This window comes from Taudactylus pleione, unplaced genomic scaffold (assembly GCF_031769625.1).
Source record: "Taudactylus pleione unplaced genomic scaffold, aTauple2 ptg000384l, whole genome shotgun sequence".
NCBI classification, from domain to species: domain Eukaryota; kingdom Metazoa; phylum Chordata; class Amphibia; order Anura; family Myobatrachidae; genus Taudactylus; species Taudactylus pleione.
The window spans coordinates 1,154,007-1,173,033 of NW_028284785.1; the positions used below are offsets into that span (position 1 = coordinate 1,154,007).

Below are 19,027 nucleotides of genomic sequence, written 5' to 3' on the forward strand. Positions count from 1 at the left end.
AGGGGCTGTCGAGCTGAGGAGACACTGGAGGGCTGGAGAAACAGAAGCAGGCTGGCTGGAGCTGAAGAGACACTGGAGGGCTCAAGAGCCTGAAGGGGGCTTGCTGAAGCTGGAGATACATTGGGGCTGGAAAGAGAGTAGAGGGATGGCTAAAGCTGGAGAAACATTGGGGTGCTGGAGAGACACTGGGGTCTGGATTTCTGGAGTGACACTGGAGGGTGGAGCTGCAGAAACATGGGGGAATGAGACTGTAGAGACAGATGGGGAGATGAGGCTAAAGAAAACTGGGGGTTAGTAGCTGGAGATTGTCGACAACTGCCAGGATTACTGGCACATTACTTCCTCCTTTGTCCCCTCAGCTGAGCTACTGCTTATGTGCCGACAGACATCGGTGCATGCAGAAGTTGGAGCCACTCGGGGGGGCTGTTGATTTTTTTGCCTCTGAGCACCTGGTATGAACTTACACCCATGGTGCCACACCCCCTGCAACTTGCATCATCATAGTCCTGGCCAGCCCACATCACTGGTCTCTCCCATTCTTCCTCTTTACGTCTTCTCTAGGGGAGCTCATCAGCTCTTTTGACCTCCAATATCATCGCTATGCTGATGACACTCAGATCTATCTCTCCTCCTCTCTCCTCACTCATATCTCTAACTGTATCTCTTTGAGGTGGATGTCGCAGCACTTTCTTAAATGTAACATGTCCAAGACTGAGCTGTTTTTCCCACCCTCCCATATAACCTCACCTCCCACAATTTCCATGACTCCTCCCGCACCTTTAAACTACACATTCAGGGCCTCATTCAGAGGCGGTCGTAGGATGCAAGTGGTCGCTCTGAATCAGGGCGGCCGCTTGCATCCTGAACGGCCACCTCCATGTCGGTCGTTAGGCTGTGGGTTAACACCCACAGCTCTAATGACCGACAAGGGTGATGGTCGCGATGGTCTTGACCATCGCGATCATCGGGGCTTACGACGAGACCCTAAGGTAGGGTCTCGTCAACCTTAAGCCCCAGGGAGCTTCCTGCTCTGATCAAGCAGGAAGCTCCCCACTGACATCACTGATGATGTCAGTGGGGCCGCCCCCAAACGACTAGCATTCCTACTGGAACGCCTCCGTTTGGCCAGGCACGCCCCCGGCCCACCCAGCAAACGGGGCGAGCTGTCACTCAACATCGACAGCTCGCCCCGTCTGCAACGAGACCCCTAACGACGGAGCACCCGTCGTTAGCCGGGTCTCACGCATGCGCACGACGGAGCCGGCACCGTCGTGCGCATGCGCTGTGGGGCAACATCGAGTCGGTCATGAGCGCTCAGCGCTCACGACCGACTCTGAATGAGCTCCTCAGTACCTTTTGCAGTCCTGTCATTTTCATCTCAGAAATATGACTATGACCCTCTTCCATTCACAAGTCATCCCGAGATTAGACTACTGTAACCTCCTCCTATCTGGCCTCCCTGACTCCCACCTTTCTCCACTCCAATCATTCCACAATGCTGAATATGAAAAAAGAAAAGATCAGTACGGCGCTGTCAGTCAGCAGCTAGTTCAAATGGAGGGTGTCAACCTCCCAATATAGAAAATACACAATAGATGGATGAACAGTGCTTATGACTAGTAGCTATGAAATTAATCAATGGGGTAGGTGATGAGCTCACACATAAAATCAAATTTTATATAATTTGATTTATTTGCATGAGCTAATCACTTACCCCCATAGCTACTAGTCATAAGAGCTGTTCATCCATCTACAGTGTACATTCCACAATTCTGCTGCCCAACTCATCTTCCTAACCAATTGTACTACAACTGCCTCCACTCTCCTGCAAGCCTTACACTGGCTCCCCTTCTCATTCAGATCCCAATTCAAGCTTCTCACACTCACTTACAAAGCCCTCACCCAATACTCTCCCATTTACATATCTTACTTTATCTCCCAACACAATCCAGCCCACCCTATTCGCTCAACAAATGCCTGCCGCCTCTCTTGCTAACTGACTACTTCCTTCCACTCCTGCCTCCAAGATTTGCCCGTGTTGCTCCCTACCTCTGGAACTTTCTCCCTCTCCCTATCAGACTCTCCACCTCTCTACTAAACTTCAAGAGGGTTCTCATAACTTACTTCTTCATCAAAGCCATCCAGCTCTCCACTAAATGCACTGCTTCTTGCTCCTTCCTCCCTGTCTACTCCAACTGTGTCCCTCCTGTCTGTCTGCCCCTCCCCTTTAGATTGTAAGCTCTAATGAGCAGAGCCCTCATGTGCTTCTCCTTTCCCTTACTTACACTATATTATATTCCCTACAATGGTACCTAACCTTTGGCTGCTGCCACCTTGCTACTTATTTGAGTGTTATGATCACAGATGCAGCAATGTTTATAAACCATGTCCTTGACCTGCATTGTCTTGTACTGTAAGTCACTGTTTTCTTGTTTTGCTAAGTTTTAATGCGCTGCTGAACCCTTGTGGGACCATAAAAATAAAGTATAATAATAATAAAGACATGGAAGGGCTGTCTCCTTTCTCTGGAGCATGGGAGAACACCCCTGAATTTCGGAGTCTCACAGACATGTAAGCTAGCATGTCATACATCAAGTAAATACTCAAATTGTATGCACTTTATATTTATATATACATTTCTGGTGTCCCTTCACTCTCATGATTAATGTAATGTGATGTGGTCAGAATGTAGATAACAGAATGTCCACATGGTCTAAATTAGGGGTGTGCGCCGGCCACTTTTCGTGTTTTGTGTTTTGGTTTTGGATCTGGATCTTTCTTCGTGTTTTGGATCTGGATTGGTTTTGCCAAAACCACCCTTCCGTGTTTTGGGTTCTGGGTTTTGTGTTTTGGATCTGTATTTTTTTTTAAAAAAGCATAAAAACAGCTAAAATCACAGAATTTGTAGGTTTTTCTGCTCCTATGCTATTATTAACCTCAATAACCTTAATTTCCACTCATTTCCAGTCTATTCTGAACACCTCACACCTCACAATAGTGTTTTTATGTCCAAAAGGTTGCACCGAGGTAGCTGGATGACTATGCTAAGCGACACGAGTGGGCGGCACAAACACGTGACCCATCTAGGAGTGACACTGCAGTGGCAGACAGGATGGCAGTTAGAAAAACTAGGCCCCAAACTGTACATAATGCAAAGAAAAAAAAGAGATGCAAGATGGAATTGTCCTTGGGCCCTCCCACCCACCCTTATGTTGTATAAACAGGACATGCACACTTTAACAAATCAATCATTTCAGCGCCAGGGTCTGCCACACAACTGTGGCTGAAATGATTGGTTCGTTTGGGCCCCCACAAAACAAGCTGGCAATTAATGTGTCCCTGCACAAACTGGCTCTACGGAGGCAAGATGTCATCCTCATCCTCCTCATCCACCGATTCCTCACCCTCTTCAGTGTGTACATCCTCATCCTCACAAAGTATTAACTCGTCCCCACTTGAATCCACCACCACAGGTCCCTCTGTACCTTCTGGAGGCTGGTCTCCCTGGAAGAGCTGATAATTCATTTTGATGAACATCATCTTCTCCACATTCTGTGGAAGCAACCTCCTACGCCTTTCGCTGACAAGGTTCCCGGCTGCACTAAACACTCTTTCGGAGTACACACTGGAGGGGGGGCAACTCAGGTAAAATAGAGCCAGTTTGTACAGGGGCCTCCAAATTGCCTCTTTTTCCTGCCAGTACAGGTATGGACTGTCTGACATGCCTACTTGGATGCTGTCACCGATGTAATCCTCCACCATTTTGTCAATGGTGACAGTATCATATGCAGTGACAGTAGACATGTCAGAAATTGTTGCCAGGTCCTTCAGTCCGGACCAGATGTCCAAACTTGGTCCTGCCTGCCCTGCATCACCGCCACCGGTTGCTTAGGATACCTAAGTTTTTTCCTGGCAGCCCCAGTTGCGAGAGAAAATAAAGAAGGAGCCGTTGACGTGTCACGTTCCGCTTCAGCTGACAGTGTGTTCACCAGCAGGTCTTTGCACCTCTGCAGGCTTGTGTCGGCCGGAAAGAGAGACACCACATAGGCTTTAAACCTAGGATCGAGCACGGTGGCCAAAATGTAGTGGTCTGATTTCAACAGATTGACCACCCTGGAATCCTGGCAAAGCGAATGAAGGGCTTCATCCACAAGTCCCACATGCCGAGCGGAATCGCTCCGTCTTAGCTCCTCCTTCACTTTCTCCAGCTGCTTCTGCAAAAGCCTGATGAGGGGAATGACCTGACTCAAGCTGGCAGTGTCTGAACTGACTTCACGTGTGGCAAGTTCGAAGGGCTGGAGAACCTTGCACAACACGGAAATCATTCTCCACTGCGCTTGAGTCAGGTGCATACCCCCTCCTTTGCCTATGTCATAGGTGGATGTATAGGCTTGTATGGCCTTTTGCTGCTCCTCCATCCTCTGAAGCATATAGAGGGTTGAGTTCCACCGCGTCACAACCTCTTGCTTCAGGTGATGGCGGGGCAGGTTCAAGAGTGTTTGCTGGCACTCCAGTCTTCGGCACGCAGTCGCTGAATGGCGAAAGTGGCCAGAAATTTTTCGGGCCACCCAAAGCGTCTCCTGCACGCCCCTGTCGCTTTTCAGAAAATTCTGCACCACCAAGTTTATTGTGTGAGCAAAACATGGGACGTGCTGGAATTTGCCCAGATGTAATGCCCGCACAATATTGGTGGCGTTGTCAGATATCACAAATCCCCAGGAGAGTCTAAGTGGGGTAAGCCACTGGGCGATGATTTCCCTCAGTTTCTCTAAGAGGTTGTCGGCGGTGTGCCTCTTACTGAAACCAGTGATACACAACGTAGCCTGCCTTGTAATGAGCTGGCGTTTCTGAGATGCTGCTACTGGTGACGCTGCTGCTGTTGCTGCGTAAGGTGATACATCTACCCAGTGGGCTGTCACAGTCATATAGTCCTTAGTCTGCCCTGTTCCACTTGTCCACATGTCCGTGGTTAAGTGGACATTGTGTACAACTGCATTTTTCAGGACACTGAGGACACTTTTTCTGACGTTTCTGTACAGTCTCGGTATCGCCTGCCTAGTGAAGTGAATCTAGACGGGATTTGGAACCGGGGACACCTCCATCAATTGTCTAAATCCCACTGCACTAATGGCGGATACCGGACGCACGTCTAACACCAACATAGCAGTCAAGGCCTCAGTTATACGTTTTGCTTCAGGATGACTGCTGTCGTACTTCATCCTCCTCGCTAAGGACTGTTGGAGGGTCAATTGTTTAGTAAAAGTAGTGGTGTTCCTACTTCCTCTCTGGGATGATGAACGACTCCCAGCAGCAGCAACAGCAGCAGCGGCAGCAGTAGGCGTAGCAATGCAGGATCCTCCGGAGGAATCCCGGATAGGAGAGTCAGTCATGCCAGTGACATGGCCTGCAGGACTACTTCCGATCCTGACTAAGGAGGAAATTGACAAGGAGGGAGTTGACTGTGTGGTTTGCAGGCGCTTGGATACAACAGGACAACGGGATTTAGGTGTCCCTGGACTGCTTACGGTCTTAGCCAAAGTTTCTGAACTTGACAGTAACTTTTTATGAACGCGCTGCAGGTGCCGTATAAGGGAGGATGTTCCTAGGTGGTTGACGTCCCTACCCCTACTTATTTCACCTTTACATATGGTACATATGGCAAGACAGTTGTTGTCCGGATTTGGATAGAAATATTGCCAGACCAAAGAGGTGGAATGTTTGGTCTTCTGCCCAGGCATGACCGTGATGGGGTTTTTCATCCCACGGACAACAACTGTCTCCCCCGGAGCCTGATTTAAACAAACCACATCACCATCAGAATCCTCCTCGCCAACTTCCTCCTCAGCGCCAGCTACACCAGTATCCTCATCCTGTTGTACTTCAACAGTGACATCTTCAATTTGCATATCAGCAAGTGGACTGTGGGTGCTCCTTTCAGCACTTGCAGGGGGGGTGCAAATGGTGGAAAGAGCCACCTCTTCCCGTCCAGTGCTGGGAAGGTCAGGCTTGGCAACCACCACCACACTTGGACTCTCCTTGGGGATTTGTGATATCTTCTTAGAAAGCACAGTTCTTCGCTGTGCTTTTGCCAGCTTAACTCTTTTGATTTTTTTAGTGGGAGGAGGGCTTCCATCGTCATGTGAAGCTGAACCACTAGTCATGAACATACTAGGGATTGACCTTAGCCGTTCCTTGCCACTCCGTGTCGTAAATGGCATATTGGCAAGTTTACGTTTCTCTTCAGCTGATTTAAATGTCTTTTTCAAGGTCATTTTCCTGAACTTTGCCATTTGGGATTGTATGTGCCCTCTACTATGACATTGGGCATCGGCCTTGGCAGACGACGTTGATGGCATGTTATTGTCTATGTCATGACTAGTGGCAGCAGCTTCAGCACTAGGAGGAAGTGGTTCTTGATCTTTCTCTATTTTATTTTTATCGGAGAAAGTTTGGTCCTCCATTTATGTTATATCAATTTGATATATACGTGCGGCTAAACACAGAAAATAATTTTTTTTTTGGTTTGGACTGGAGTGTACTTTCGGGGGTTACAGCACCCTTAACGGTCAAGCCAGCCGGCCCTTTACTTATGACACAGACGCACGCTTGGCACTACTTTGTTGATGCACGTGCGGCTACTGCGCACACAATTCACAAACACAGAAAATAATTTATTTTTTGGTTTGGACTGGAGTGTACTTTCGGGGGTTACAGCACCCTTTAACGGTCAAGCTAGCCGGCTTTTTACTTATGACACAGGCGCACGCTTGGCACTACTTTGTTGATGCACGTGCGGCTACTGCGCACACAATTCACAAACACAGAAAATAATTGTTTTTTTGGTTTGGACTGGAGTGTACTTTGGGGGTTACAGCACCCTTTAACGGTCAAGCCAGCCGGCCCTTTACTTATGACACAGGCGCACGCTTGGCACTACTTTGTTGATGCACGTGCGGCTACTGCGCACACAATTCACAAACACAGAAAATAATTTTTTTTTGGGTTTGGACTGGAGTGTACTTTCGGGGGTTACAGCACCCTTAATGGTCAAGCCAGCCGGCCCTTTACTTATGACACAGGCGCACGCTTGGCACTACTTTGTTGATGCACGTGCGCCTACTGCGCACACAATTCACAAACACAGAAAATAATTTTTTTTTTGGTTTGGACTGGAGTGTACTTTCGGGGGTTACAGCACCCTTAACGGTCAAGCCAGCTGGCCCTTTACTTATGACACAGGCGCACGCTTGGCACTACTTTGTTGATGCACGTGCGGCTACTGCGCACACAATTCACAAACACAGAAAATAATTTTTTTTTTGGTTTGGACTGGAGTGTACTTTCGGGGGTTACAGCACCCTTTAACGGTCAAGCCAGCCGGCCCTTTTCTTATGACACAGGCGCACGCTTGGCACTACTTTGTTGATGCACGTGCGGCTACTGCGCACACAATTCACAAACACAGAAAATAATTTTTTTTTTGGTTTGGACTGGAGTGTACTTTGGGGGTTACAGCACCCTTTAACGGTCAAGCCAGCCGGCCCTTTACTTATGACACAGGCGCACGCTTGGCACTACTTTGTTGATGCACGTGCGGCTACTGCGCACACAATTCAGAAACACAGAAAATAATATTTTTTTTGGTTTGGACTGGAGTGTACTTTCGGGGGTTACAGCACCCTTAACGGTCAAGCCAGCCGGCCCTTTACTTATGACACAGGCGCACGCTTGGCACTACTTTGTTGATGCACGTGCGGCTACTGCGCACACAATTCACAAACACAGAAAATAATTTTTTTTTTTGTTTGGACTGGAGTGTACTTTGGGGGTTACAGCACCCTTTAACGGTCAAGCCAGCCGGCCCTTTACTTATGACACAGGCGCACGCTTGGCACTACTTTGTTGATGCACGTGCGGCTACTGCGCACACAATTCACAAACACAGAAAATTATTTTTTTTTTGGTTTGGACTGGAGTGTACTTTGGGGGTTACAGCACCCTTTAACGGTCAAGCCAGCCGGCCCTTTACTTATGACACAGGCGCACGCTTGGCACTACTTTGTTGATGCACGTGCGGCTACTGCGCACACAATTCACAAACACAGAAAATATATAATTTTTTTAGCACTTGGGGGGAGCACCCCTGATGGACAGTGCACCCCCTGGACAACACTACAGCACCCCTTTAGGACTGGGACACTGCACAGGACTTTGGAGTGGACACAGCCCCTATGGAGAACTGACTGCACAACACAGTCCAGCCAGCCCCTATGGACTTTGAAGTAGTGGACACAGCCCCTATTAACAACAGCAGCACAGCACAACACAGCCAGCCCCTATGGACTTTGAAGTAGTGGACAACAGCAGCACAGCGCAGCGCAGCACAGCACAGCACAACACTACTCTGCACTACACTACACTACACTACACAGCCCAGCCAGCCCTAACTCCCACCCTCTCTCTTCACTGTCCACAGCCGAGTGAGAAAATGGCGCCGACGCGGGTACATTATATAGGATCCAAAACCCGCGAGACTCGGAAGGCGGGATGATGACGTTTTGCCTCGATTTCAGATCCGAGTCAGGCGGGAAAAGTCGAGCCTGACTCGGATTGGACTCGGATCGGGGGGGCTCGGGGGGGTTCGGATTTCAGAAATCCGAACCCGCTCACCCCTAGTCTAAATATATCTAAACAGTATGTTTACATGTTTGCAATGTTGACACTGACATAATGTCGCCAGTCACAATGTCAACGCATGCAATTACGGTTAGGGTTAGGATTAGGCTAATATATGTGTGCCGACTGTAGATATTTTCAAAAATGTCAACATTTTGCCAGTGTCGACATTATGGTGTTGGCAGATCTTATCACACCCAATTTATCCCATAAGTAAGGCTAAACATAGCAGTGATTGTGAAGATTTACAGACAAGTCATAATTAGTGAAGGGGCGGCACTGGAATGTTATTAGACAAGGCAGTAAAGTAATGTTTTTACCTATTTAATGATGCACATTTTCAAATGGCATAAATTGTAAAAGCAGATGCACTAGGCAGCCCATGAGCAGTCATACGCAAAATTGAAACAGTGAAATATAAAAGAGAGTATATGGTCCGTATTCATTTAGAGGCAAAATGTCGGAATCGGCGATAATTTATCGTCGATGACGTCATTTTCGCCTATTTCAATTATCCCCATATTCAATTACATTGACTTTTCGCCGGTGCGAAAAGTCAATGTAAAAAAACGGGGATAAATATTCGCCAGCCTTTAGCAGGCGAAAAAAAGTGCAGAATTGGGGTTTAGGGGTGCAGGCTTAAAAAAAATAGCCTGCACCCTTGGGAATGTCCCCTTAAAAAGAAATGAGCAAAAAAAAATTAAAAATAAAAATAGGGACACCCGCAAAAAAATTATTTTGGGGGTAAAAAAAAAAAATAGGGGAACAGTGTTTAAAAATAGTGAAATAGGGTCATGGGTATTCTGCAAGTATGCGGCTGATGGTTTCTAGAATAGGCTATTAGCGGCAGGTGCTTTTTTGCAGAATTTTGTAAAAATTAGTTTAGGGACTTATAAATATGCTAGTACCCATTTTCATGTACCCCAAATTTGATGGGAACATTTAAAAAAAAAAAAAAAAAAAGCTAAGCGCTCTTTTGCAACACTTCTTCAATGTTGGGAAAAAAACACCTGCCGCGGCTATTTAAAAACCTGACTTTCTTTTCCAGGCAAAAATGGGGGTACCCATAGTGATCCCCCAGGTCTGGACATCTTTAGGGGGGTCCTACAATTATTTCCCGAAAATTCCCGTATTTCATTGCTGTTCAAAGTTTCGCCAGTTCCCGATTTCGACCTACTTTGGAATTGAATACGGGGAATAGCAGGCACGAGCGCGATACTTTTCCACCTGGAAAACATGCGAAGAAGGCGAAAAGTCCAGAAGGCGAAAAGTCTGGACTTTTCGCCTCAAATTGAATACGTGCCATATGTCTGTTTAAAGAGAGATATTAGTGTGATAAAAAATCAACCGGGCTGCTTGGAACTCATATGTGTCCTGATAATGTTTGTAACGTTGCCTGATACTGATGTTCTTGAGTTTTCCAGATGATAAACAGACTTACTTAACAATACAGGTTGAGCCTCCCATATCCAAAATGCTTGGGACCAGGGGTATTTTGGATATCGGAATATTTGCATACCATAATGAGAGATCTTGGGAATGGGACCCAAATCTAAACACAGAATGCATGTATGTATTATATACACCTTATACACACGGCCTGAAGGTAATTTGATAGAATATTTGTAATCATTTTATACCTTAAGCAAAGTTTTTGTACATTGAACCATCATAAAGCAAAGGTTTTACTATCTCAGTCATGCTAAATAAAATTCTGTATTTCGGAATATTTGGATACGGGAGACTCATTCTGTAAATGAATTCCCCAAATACCAATGTATGAATCTCTGTTCTTCAAAGTATCTGTTCTTGGGACTATGGTACAAATCGCATCTGAAATATTACATTCAGTGGTAATGAAGGTATGTTGTGTGGAGAAAATATACAAGTATAGAGTGGACACGAAGGGGCATATTCAATTAGGTATGAGAATAGCAAAAATCCTGCTGGGTTATTCCTGTAAGTGCGGGATTTTTGCTATTCAATTAGGTGCGGGCTTTTTAGGTTTTGAGCACTGGGAGGATTTTTTCTCGCACCTCCAGAGCAAGTCTGATATTTCCTAAAATCATTAATTTTAGGAAAAATCAGCGGGACTTGCTCTGGGGCCCCGACGGCACCCCCCCCCCCCCGAGGATTAATTAACATATGGAAGTTTACAATTAGCTTACAGTAATTAGTCCTTGATGACTTACCTTCCGAAGCGGTGTCTTCTGCATCAAGTGTCTGGAGCTGGTCTCCTGCAGCAGAGTGAGTGTGTCAGTGTGTGAGAGTGTTTGTACGTGTGTATGAGTGAGTGTGTGTGTGTATGAGTGTGACCCCCACAGTGTAAGAGAACTACATCTACCAGCGGCCCTTGTGCCTCCCTGCAGCCCCCGGTGCCTCCCAGCAGCCCCCAGGACTCCCAGCAGACCCCTCCCCAGTGACAAGATGACCCTTACCTGCCCGGAGGTCACCAGCAGCCACAGAAACCACCGAAGACCTCCGGGCAGGTAAGGGTCTTTTTTTTTTTTACACGCTGCAGGGTTTTCAGCTCTGAAATTCGCACAACCACTTTTTTTAATTGGATACAGTGGGTATCAGGAGTACGTATACTCGCGGTAATCCAAAACTGGGCGTGAGGTTTTTAACCTTGCTAAACCTTGCGCCCAATTGTATATGTCCCAAAGTGTTCAAATTGAAGTTCCACACTAGTGGTTATAATGAGGGTTAAATTGTATCCTTAACCTCCCAAACTGAAACTCATCCCTATATTCATTTGTTATCAGGTAAATATCTCCCTGAGAAAAGAGTCTCCACATCTATACTTCATCCACCAGTTGTGAGGAGCTCAATCCTTACTCATGGCTAAATGTAATTACAAGTTATCTTATATTAGAATCATATACATATTGCAAATCATAGGAAATGTATTATTCAATTATGAAAATCCGTTGTCTATTACAAAAGTCAGTGCTGCTTTCTTTACATGTATCACAAATCATAATATAATTAATAGAGTCTCATAACTCAGAATGAGTTGAGCTCCTCACAACTGGTGGATGAAGTATAGATGTGGAGATTCTCTTCTCAGGGAGATATTTACCTGATAACAAATGAATATAGGGATGTGTTTCAGTTTAGGAGGTTAAGGATACAAAGTAACCCTCATTATAATCACTAGTGTGGAACAAATGGAATAGGGTGAGATTTTAAAAAATATAAGAGTTTAGCAGTAACCTCTCACATTGGTCGAGTTTTATCTTCAAAATGAGAAAACATCTGGATGAGAGTTTAAATCGTGACAGTTTTTTGAGTTTTGAGTTTTCGTGAGAGGTTACTGCTAAACTCACATTTTCTAACTGCTCACCCTATCACATTTGCCCCTTTGTGTCCATAGTTCTTGTATATTTTCTCCACACAAGATACCTTCATTACCACTGAATGTAATATTTCAGATGCGATTTGTACCATGGTCCCATGAACAAATACTTTGAAGAATAGAGATTCACACGTTGGTATTTGGGGGATTCATTTATTGTTCAGTAAAGTCAGTAAGAACATCAGTATCACACCAAGTTACAAACATTATTAGGTAACTATAAGACCCCGGAACGGCCCGATTAATTTTCATTACACTAATTTCTCTTTTTAAACACACATATACTCTCTTTTATATTTAACTGTTTAAATTTTGAATTTATGGATTTTTAATAAGCCAATAATAAAAGTTATATTTTAATATAAGTGCATCCATAAAGGACAATTCTTTCCCTCCTTCTGTTGTAAATAAGCACGCAAATAGGGACACATCCATATGAGTGCGATTTTAGATATGCACTCATGTGGTCCCAGGCCTCAATGATGTCACTGGGCCTGATTCAGAGATGGCTGCATTGTAGATGGTTACGCTGTTGAACTTTTTTTTTTTTTAGCAACCGTTACCAGGCATGCGCTAATCAAGGTGTGCAATGGCGTGCCTGGGGCGGATGCAGCCCCTAGGTAAAATCCGCAACTGCTTCAGAGGAATAGCCTGAGATGGAGCGGGCAGATGATGGAGTGTTTACAATCACCAGTTGCATGGATGCTGGGAAGTGGACATCTCAGCGCTTGTACTTTGCCTCGCACGCTGGTGCACAAGGGGAAGACTGTGATTAGTATTTGCATATTTTCACACCCGCTGGACCAACAGTGGCTGCTATAGCAAATGCAACTGTGCCCATCTCTGAAATAAGCCTACTGTTTCCTAGTGAATTGACATTATGCAAAAATATGAGTTATGTCCACAGACTTCCTCACATGTTGCCAAATAGAAAAACAATACGTTATTAAGCATTACATTGCACAAGTGTACTAGAACTCTGCTGTTTGAAAGCACAGATAGATACACAATGCTGGACCAACAGATTTTATTGGTCATATCTATGCATGTTGTAGGTGGGCACAGTGGTGTTTGCGCATGACATACTGCAACATACAGACAGGGGACAATTGTTTTGAGCATTGCTCTTGGTAAATGACTCTAAATAAGTACTAAATTTAAATATTTTATAAATATGTTATAGATTAGCTTAAATTTGGGATGTGGATCGCCATCCATGGCCAACAGACATAGCTAGTCACAGACCAGTCTCTGTTCTTCTATACATCTAAAGAAACCAGAGTGCTATTATATCCGTGGCATATCTATCATGAGTTTCGGTTATGCAAGGCACATGAGCCCATAGGTCCAGGGGGACACTGCACCCAGGACCAAACACTATGCCTGCCTATAGGGAGTCCTGGTTTCCTATGCTCATCCTGTGGAGCCATCTTTCTAATTAAATATTTATTGGCCGATTCTCTTATGGTTGTAGGTAGCACTGGTATCCGTTGGAGTCAGTCCACAGGGCAGATAAACTTAACCAGGAAATGGTTTCTTAACCAGTAGAAATAGGTGCAGGAAAAAACAGGGACAAACAGTATGCAGCCGGTACAGGTTGCAAGTGCAAGAATATCCAGTTGCAGCTAGGAGCATATAGATTATTGCTAGTACTTGTGGTGCACCTATGTGCACACACTATGACACTTATGCAGTGGTGACAGCTGGATGGCTAATATAAATAACGGTGGTGACACAGTGCTATTTGGGGTCTCAGGACGCTTGTATGCAGTCTCCATTATGTGGAGACACTCAGGGGCATGTTCTATCCACAGGACGCTGTAAGGAGAAAGATGCGTGGAGAACTGTGCATGTGCAGTAGCGCATGTTGGCTGGTCAGAGGTTGCACCTCCTGCTGCTCTGGGTCCTATTGCCTGGAGGCTAAAGGAAAGAGAGCGCACAGAGCCCTCTCTACCAACAATATCCAAAAAGATGGCACCACACAGAAGCTAACAAAGACTCTGGTACTGTGCCAGTCTTTGCTCTCTTCTGCATATGCGCCATCTTTACAAATTTATCACTGGAAACATGGCACAGCATTATGAGCATAGGGAATTGGGGCGCCGCATGGGCAGGCTCATTGTAAGAGGTATGGGGGTGGCACATAGCACACAAGACCCGTGAACTCTTAGGCCCCTATTCAGAAATGGACACTATGATGATGTTCCTGCTGTTGAGCAATATTTTACTAGTGCACATGCGCAAAAGGTTCAGAAATCCTGTACTGCGCACGCATGAACCCAAGTACCCTATGCCATTTGAAGTTGCGAATGGAATTGCTAACATTTCAGAAGAGAATTGTGTATCCTTGGAGTATCAGGGTGGAGACTGGGAGCTTACGTAAATTGATCGCAAAAAGTGGGTGTTTCATAGGCATGTTAGGGGACTGCCCTACTGCCTTCACAATTGCAAATACAATGCTTCAGAGGCCACGTTTTGTTGGTTTTGAGGAGAGTAGCAACAGTAGGCCCTAGGCTAGCGCAAATGGTGGTGGTGTGACCAATGTTGCATCAATGTATGTCTGTTTACAAACTTCATTGCAAATGCACAGACCACACAGTGCTCGTACTCGGTAAAAGTGGCCATGGCCTTACTGCAATGGCCTGGTCTCATGGGGAATGCAGTCCTCGAGAGACATGCCCCAATTTTCGTCATGCTGGAGGCCTGTCCAGTGCTCCGGGACCGACAGGGCATGCCTCCATTCCCTCACTCCAGTAAATAGAGGCCATGTGCATGCTCGTGGTATCTATTCTCCACTTGCTAAGCAGAGCAGCGGGTGAGGGGTGCCTCCCAATACCCCATTGCAGGACACTATGGACGAAAAGCAGGACTGTCTTGCCAAAATCGGGATTTTTGGGAGGTATGCATTTGATGATCACTATTTATCTGTACTCACTGTACTTCCTTCAAACACTGGATGGCCCATAAATGTGTGGTACCCCTGAAAGTTTATTGGCCAGTTCCTATATGTACACAGGTTTAGTATAAAGTATGCCAGACATATATACATGTATGTGCCTTGCTTATTAAATTCATGTGCTGTTTGATAGGTTTATATACAGTGCCTCTAGATAAATGTGCCCTGTTTATTTGTGTGTGCCCCCCCCCATGGAGAGACAATGGAGCCTGCTGCCCACTCTGGACACAGAGAGTCAGTGGGCACGTGGCCAAATACAGGACAGTCCAGCTGCTACAGAGGGGAATCCTTCCCCCCCTTAGACTTACAGAAGTGGCCTGTAAATAGAGCGGCTCATGCGGTCGGCGGGAAGCAGACCCGCACGTGACTGCTGGTTTAACCTGAGGGGGAGAACAGAGCGTTTCTCACCAGAGGACAGGGTGAGGAGCGCCGCACTTACCGGAGGCTGGGTGGTGAGGGTCATCGCCACCAGAAGGAGAGCCAGGTGCGGAGTAGCCAGAGAACTGCAAGGGACACTGCCGGGAGGAAGCAGCATCAGCAGGGTCTACCCACCAGCCTTCCCCCCTCAAAGTGACTGATAGCCATGGGCTGGCTAGGAGGAGCGGGAGCTGTTCCTGGTACTGGAGCTGGGAGTCTGAGTGGCAGCCTGGGCAGAGCTGGACAGACGGAGCATGTAGAGGAGCTGAAGGTTGGGAGCCAATATACTGGAGGGGTAAGAAAGCAACTGCAATCCCCACAGACAGACACTCAGTGACTCTAGCGCCCATTAAATAGAGGAACACAGTTTCCCATTGTTGCTAACACACTGTAGTTACCCCAGTGTTTAGTTTGGGGTTTACAGACTGAACTCATAATATTAAAATTAACCCCTACTATAACCTAGTAGAGATCAGGTACAACAGTTATCAGCAGTGCTAGTATAAAACTACAATGCCAGTACTGGTAATACTTCTGCTAGGATCATATGTTGCTAAGTAGAGGACATGCTGACTGAAATACAACCAGAGAAATCCTAATGCAGGTGCAGGGAAACTAGCCAGGAGAGATTGCGATTGAATAATTATAACTAACTCTAATTGGGCTTAAACAGCTACAGTTGCTTAGTTACCGCAGTGATAGTGTTGCGTCAAACATTGTACCCAGGCAAGTTGTCAATATTAGAGAAGTCAGAGAGGATTACATTGTGAACATTAATAACAGCGGCAAGTAACTGTTTAAAAAGCATCAGTGCAGGACCTTGCATAAATAGAGTATCTTCAGCGTCAGCACAGGCCCGGGCTAGCATCTTACAAGCAACAGAACAACCTTAACCACTAGCTCCAGCATAGTAAAGTAAAAATTTGGAGGCAATCCTTCCTTCTGGTTTAAACAAGCTTTAACGTGCACCACCGAAAAAAGGTCTGGCCAGACTTAAAGTGCATTGTACATCCCTAGTTAGTTGATGGCATGCCGGAGTAACTGAACACTAGTTTAATTTGTGCACAAAATAATAGAGCAATTTATTAATCCATTATTGTTGATATACGTTAGCATTTCCTTATTGTATGCCTAATGCTTAACCCCTTTTCTCATCAGCCGAGACAGAAGTTCCTGAGTTCCAGTGTTAATAAAAGAAATGGATCAGAGTGTACTTTATTCGTTTTAAAGAGTGTCAATGCCTATATATTGTAAATGTTTAATGTAGGGTTAATGTGCAGAATTGTCTTTTAATATTTCAGTGTTATTTAATACATACTTTTTGTGAGTGCTTCTTATTGTCTGTATCTAATACTTTCCTTTCGGACGAGTTCAAGAACCCAAGGTAATCCGGAGACAGTGTTATTCGGTAAGGAATCACCTCAACACAACAGTCCTAGAACCGTATACCCTCATCTGGGTGTTACAAATGTAGCTTGTTCTTTTTTGATCCATCCAGCGTGAATACTTGTTCCTCTTAGTGATCAATAGATCATAAATATCATGGATATATGCAACATGTTCTGTAAAGCACTTCCTTATATTTGGTAAACAGTGAAGTCACACTTTGTGTGTGAAGATTTATTACATTGTTCGGAGTGCAGTAAAAAACACACTTCTCTTCCAAAGGCCAATGCTATTAATGTGACCCTTCAGTAAGGAAAGACATTTGCAGGCGCATTCGTCATCTGTTATGAATCATTCCCCATGCCAGATGCCTACCACCTGTAATGAATCAATCCCATGCCCAATGCCCACCACCTGCAATGAATCAGTCCCCATGCCCGGTGCCCGCCATCTGTAATGAATCAGTCCCTATGCCCGGTGCTTTGTTTATTAACATGTTTATAAATAATTTAATAAAAACAGACATTGAACCCCACCCACTCCTCTTTCCTGGGGCTACCAGCTGTTGGAGTTCTGCCTGACCCCTACACAAGGCTGTGGGGCTAGATTATTGACAAGAATGGACCTCTTGGAATGTCAACTGTGTAGTTTCCATAGTCCACATAGAATGTATATGGGTCCATCTCCATCACACTTAATTGGTAAATATAAATACATGCCTACTTGATTGACCACCATTTGGTAGACATCAGTCCCGGTGAAAGGCCTATTTGAGAGTATCATCCTGACAGAAAGTGCCTTTGAGTAAGACTAGAGTACCTTCTATCTGTCAGATAGTTATAGTTACCATTCAAGTTACCTTTGGTAATTGCCATTTAAACTGATGTTATCATTCCTTTAAAGATTGACCTACCTTTTGGGCGGGATGTACTAAGCATAGCATCCGCAATGCGGTACATCCCACCTTTCTTCAGGTACATACCGCAATTGATTACCGCGGTATGTACCTAGAAATGCGATTTACATTGCAAAGGACAGCTCTCCCGATAAGCTGTCCTTTAACACCCAGAAGTCCCCCTGGTGTCCTTCTGTGCATGTGTAGAAGGATGCGGGGGGTTAATAGGAGGGTTCCGATTGGATGCCTCTCAGTAAGCGTCACAGTAAGAAGCTCCTAGACTTCTATTGGGTAATGCCACCTGAAGGTGGCGTTACCCACCGGCACAAAGCACCGGAATGCATTGCATTCTGATGCTTAGTACATATGGAAAATACGATAAAACCCCTGTTTCGGGGGTTTAACAGCATTTTCCCCTTTAGATGTTTGACAGCCAAGCTATCCTGAGAGGAAGACTCTGGGGATCAGTAAGCACTGGGATTGATACAGAGATTTGTATTGAGACATCCACTGTCAGCTTCAAAAATCCAAGCGATTGACGCATAATGGGACGCAGATCAGTCGATTATCTGACTTCTGAGTAACCCTATGGTTGCGCAGAATTGCAGCCGTTGCTGGATGCCGGAGCTGTTCTTACTGCGTACGGGATTGCAGTCACAGGCTGAGATACACCATGAAAGTGGTCACGACACTTTGCCTTCCACAAAAGGTCCATCCTTATATGCCACCATCGGTCGCACCATTAAAACTTGCAACAGCCCTATGGCAGGTGCAGTATCTCCGTCTGACCATGGCCACCTATGTCTGCGGCTGTGTGTTGGAATGCAGTAGCTTGCAATGACACGTCCGTGTCACCCCTATAATACGCCCACTGAATGGATGGGCAGGTGGTCTGGAAAACATGAACTGTTAGGGAATTTCACAACTATTGCACTAGGCTTTATAACTTAACTAGCTGGGATACCCGGCGCTGTCCGGGTTGAAGACTGGACCCTGAAATCCACCTGCAGCCTTTATTTGTGTACATTATCCTCGCCTATAACCCCATTATATTCATCCTGATAAGGACCCCGCTGTGTGCTCACATGCATGCAAACAGTGGCGTAACTACCGTGGGTGCAAGGGCTGAAGCTGCTATGGTGCCCGAGCTGCCTCTGCTCCCCCTGCACCCAGTCATGCACAAAAGGTGGTCCGGTCCTGTCAAGGCCCCTGAGTGGGGCCCGGTTGGCAGTGGTGTTGATTTGGTGCCGGCCCACCAGCTGAGTACAGCTGGCGCACCGGCAGGCAGACATGGAGAGACAGCGCACACGGTCGCGAGGCAATCAGAGCAGGCAGTCCG

The 19,027-nt window shown here is 45.8% G+C and overlaps 1 protein-coding gene across 1 annotated transcript in view; it reads right to left on the reverse strand.

Annotated features, from left to right (window-relative positions):
• LOC148507789 (cell adhesion molecule CEACAM1-like) overlaps positions 1–19,027 on the reverse strand; it is a 57,380-nt gene that overhangs the window by 15,909 nt on the left and 22,444 nt on the right. The gene's annotated exons all lie outside the window — the stretch shown is intronic.